Here is a 4,615-nt window from a genome sequence, read left to right as displayed (position 1 = left end):
AAAACCGGGAATGCTGCTGCCCTTCCCAGGGAGCAGCCACCCGGGGATAACCGGGAGCGAATCCAGGTGGAAATTCCTCTCCCCCTGTTAATTCCCACCTTAATGAGAGGAAAACCCCGGGGATTATTGCAGCTGGAGCCGGGGAAGTGCCCAGAGCACACATCATAAAGATATCGGGATCCAAATTCCCCCTTTTCCATCGGGAACGGCTCCCGGGGCCGCTCCGGGCTCGCGTTTATGGCAGGGACAATATTCCAGCTTTGGGAGCTCCTGGATAAGGGAATGGCATTAATTGGCTCCCAGGGAGGGAAATTAGTCCCTAATAGCTTTAATCACCCCATAATGGCTTAGCCGGGATCCAGGGCTTTGTAGGGAATGGGGTATCCAAGGAAAAGGGATTGGGGTTTGTGGGAATGGGGGATCCAAGGAAAAGGGATTGGGGTTTGTGGGAATGGGGGATCCAAGGAAAAGGGATTGGGGTTTGTGGGAATGGGGTATCCAAGGAAAAGGGATTGGGGTTTGTGGGAATGGGGGATCCAAGGAAAAGGGATTGGGGTTTGTGGGAAAGGGGGATCCATGGGAAAGGGATTGGGGTTTGTGGGAATGGGGGATCCAAGGGAAAGGGATTGGGGTTTGTGGGAATGGGAGATCCAAGGAAAAGGGATTGGGGTTTGTGGGAATGGGGGATCCAAGGAAAAGGGATTGGGGTTTGTGGGAATGGGGGATCCAAGGAAAAGGGATTGGGGTTTGTCGGAATGGGGGATCCAAGGAAAAGGGATTGGGGTTTGTGGGAATGGGGTATCCAAGGAAAAGGGATTGGGGTTTGTGGGAATGGGGGATCCAAGGAAAAGGGATTGGGGTTTGTGGGAAAGGGGGATCCATGGGAAAGGGATTGGGGTTTGTGGGAATGGGGGATCCAAGGGAAAGGGATTGGGGTTTGTGGGAATGGGAGATCCAAGGAAAAGGGATTGGGGTTTGTGGGAATGGGGGATCCAAGGAAAAGGGATTGGGGTTTGTGGGAATGGGGGATCCAAGGAAAAGGGATTGGGGTTTGTCGGAATGGGGGATCCAAGGAAAAGGGATTGGGGTTTGTGGGAATGGGGATCCAAGGAAAAGGGATTGGGGTTTGTGGGAATGGGAGATCCATGGGAAAGGGATTGGGGTTTGTGGGAATGGGGGATCCAAGGAAAAGGGATTGGGGTTTGTGGGAATGGGGGATCCAAGGAAAAGGGATTGGGGTTTGTGGGAATGGGGGATCCAAGGAAAAGGGATTGGGGTTTGTGGGAATGGGGGATCCAAGGAAAAGGGATTGGGGTTTGTGGGAATGGGAGATCCATGGGAAAGGGATTGGGGTTTGTGGGAATGGGGGATCCAAGGAAAAGGGATTGGGGTTTGTGGGAATGGGGGATCCAAGGGAAAGGGATTGGGGTTTGTGGGAATGGGGGATCCATGGGAAAGGGATTGGGGTTTGTGGGAATGGGGGATCCAAGGAAAAGGGATTGGGGTTTGTGGGAATGGGGGATCCATGGGAAAGGGATTGGGGTTTGTGGGAATGGGGGATCCAAGGAAAAGGGATTGGGGTTTGTGGGAATGGGGGATCCAAGGAAAAGGGATTGGGGTTTGTGGGAATGGGGGATCCAAGGGAAAGGGATTGGGGTTTGTGGGAATGGGGGATCCAAGGAAAAGGGATTGGGGTTTGTGGGAATGGGGGATCCAAGGGAAAGGGATTGGGGTTTGTGGGAATGGGGGATCCAAGGAAAAGGGATTGGGGTTTGTGGGAATGGGAGATCCATGGGAAAGGGATTGGGGTTTGTGGGAATGGGGTATCCAAGGAAAAGGGATTGGGGTTTGTGGGAATGGGGGATCCATGGGAAAGGGATTGGGGTTTGTGGGAATGGGGATCCAAGGAAAAGGGATTGGGGTTTGTGGGAATGGGGGATCCAAGGAAAAGGGATTGGGGTTTGTGGGAATGGGGGATCCAAGGGAAAGGGATTGGGGTTTGTGGGAATGGGAGATCCATGGGAAAGGGATTGGGGTTTGTGGGAATGGGAGATCCAAGGGAAAGGGATTGGGGTATCCATGGAACAGGGTAATCCCAAAGCAGGATCTGGCAATCCCAGACCAGGATCTGACAAGCCCAAAGGGAGATTTTGGAATGAAGTAAGAGGATTTGGGAACCCCAGAGCAGGATTTGGGAACCCCAGAGCAGGATTTGGGAACTCCAGACCAGGATTTGGGAGCCCCAGACCAGGATTTGGGAACTCCAGACCAGGATTTGGGAACCCCAGACCAGGATTTGGGAACTCCAGACCAGGATTTGGGAACCCCAGACCAGGATTTGGGAACTCCAGACCAGGATTTGGGAACCCCGGACCAGGATTTGGGAACCCCAGACCAGGATTTGGGAACTCCAGACCAGGATTTGGGAACCCCGGACCAGGATTTGGGAACCCCAGACCAGGATTTGGGAACCCCGGACCAGGATTTGGGAACCCCGGACCAGGATTTGGGAACTCCAGACCAGGATTTGGGAACCCCGGACCAGGATTTGGGAACTCCGGACCAGGATTTGGGAACCCCGGACCAGGATTTGGGAACTCCGGACCAGGATTTGGGAATCAAAGACCAGGATTTGGGAACCCCGGACCAGGCTCTGGCAATCCCAAACCCTCCCGGGAATCCCAAACCGCATCTACCTCTCCCCATCCCATATTTTCTCTCGGAGATCCCATTTTTTGGGGGGGATTTGGGGCTGGCACATCCCTGGATTTGACAGTGATCAAACCAACAGCCCCAAAATCCAAGGATTTCGCCCCAAGAAGGAGCCCCCTGGGGGTTTGTCCATGGCAAAAACCGGGAATTCCGGGCGGTTTGTCCACGGAATTAGGACTGGAATTAATCCCCTGATGCAGAAATGTTTAATTACCATTAATGTCAATATTTTCCGAGGTGATTTCCTGCTCGGAATTACCCCAATTCCCAGCTGGATTTCCTGGTTACCCCCTCTGGGATCGGGATAAAAAGAGCCCCGAGCTGCTCCAGGGCTCCAGAAACACCGGGAATCCACCAGGAGGGAGGTAAGGAATTCTTGGGAAAACGGGAATTCCGCCTCTCTTTGGGGAAGCAGGGGTTTGGAAATCAGGGAATTCGGGATTGGGGAAATCCCCGCGCAGGGAAAATGAATGAAATGGGGATTTTGGGGATTTTGGTGATTTTGGGGAATCTCTAAAAATTTTGGGGTAATGTTCCTGGGTTACAGGGGATTGGAAAATTCCCAAATCCTGCCAGACGCTCACGGGCTTTGTTTTGTTTGGGGTTTTTTTTTTTTTGGTGGGTTTTTATTTTTTGGGGTTTTTTTTTTTTTTTGTTTTTTTTTTTTTTGAGAATTCCAAATAATTGGATCAAAAGCGTGCAGGAATTGCAGGGCAAGGAGAGCTCAGCACAGGGAAAATTTTCCTGGAAAATCCAGGGAAGAGCTGCAATTCCTTCAGGAATTTATTCCTTTAGCTGTTCCCTACCAAATGAGAGTTTTAGGGAAAGGGAGGACTTGGAATTTTGGAGGTTGTTGGAATTTTGGGAGTTTTTAATCTCTGGGAAATTGTGATGCTTTTTTCCCGATTTTTTTTTTTTAATTAGAGATAAAAACAATAAATTAATTCCATGATCACAGAAACCTCCAATTCATCTGGAAATCCAAGGTGTGATACCCCCAAAATTCCAGGAAAATCCTGGAATTCTTCCAGATAAAAACAATTCCTGAGTGTTTAGCTGCAGAATTAAATCCTGACACACCAAAAATTTGGGAATATTAAAAAAAAAAAAACAAAAAAAAACCCCAAACCAAAACAGGGGAGGAAAAAATCAGGATTAAATTCCTGAGGTTCCCCTTCCTATTTTCTTTTATATCATGGATCAGGGATGGAATCATGGGTGGGATGGAGCTGGGAATGCTGGAATTGTGCAGGAATTTTTGGGAGGGATGGAGCTGGGAATGAACCTGGATTTTAGGGAATCCCTTTGTGCAGGATTTCCTTGGAAGGGAGGGACATATTCCAATAATTCTATGGATTATTGGAAATTATTATTTTTAAAAAAAAAACAACCTTGGAAATCTTAGGATCCCATCCCGTGGCTTCCCATGGGATGTTTTCCATAACTGATACTCCCCATCCCAAACTTTACCTATCCCAAAAAATCTGCCAGGAATCAGACCAGGCTCCCAAATCAGGACGGGACATTTGGGATTCCCTGGAGAATTCCCTGCTCCAGCAGAACATTTCCATGCCCAGGCTGGGACAGGGAAAACCCAGAAAAGGGAAAAGGGAAAAGAGAAAAGGGAAAAGGGAAAAGGGAAAAGGGAAAGCCCAAAAAGGGAAAAGGGGAAAACAATTCCCACCGGGAATTCCACGATCCCCATCAAAGTTTTGGGAGCAGAGCAGGGAAAGTTGGGAAGAAACTTCGGGATGGAGGGAAGGATTTGTTTGGGATGGAGGGAACATTCCCAGCCCCATCCCTCTGGAATCACATCCCGACTGTCCCGCGCGTCGCAGGCGCTGCGGGTCCCGCTCTTATCCCGACGTTATCCCGGTTTTATCCCGGTTTTCCCGAGGGAGAT

The sequence above is a fragment of the Cinclus cinclus genome, chromosome 24 (assembly GCF_963662255.1).
Source record: "Cinclus cinclus chromosome 24, bCinCin1.1, whole genome shotgun sequence".
Classification (NCBI taxonomy): Eukaryota; Metazoa; Chordata; class Aves; order Passeriformes; family Cinclidae; genus Cinclus; species Cinclus cinclus.
The sequence above is the reverse complement of the archived record's forward strand: the minus strand, read 5'-3'. Positions refer to the sequence as shown.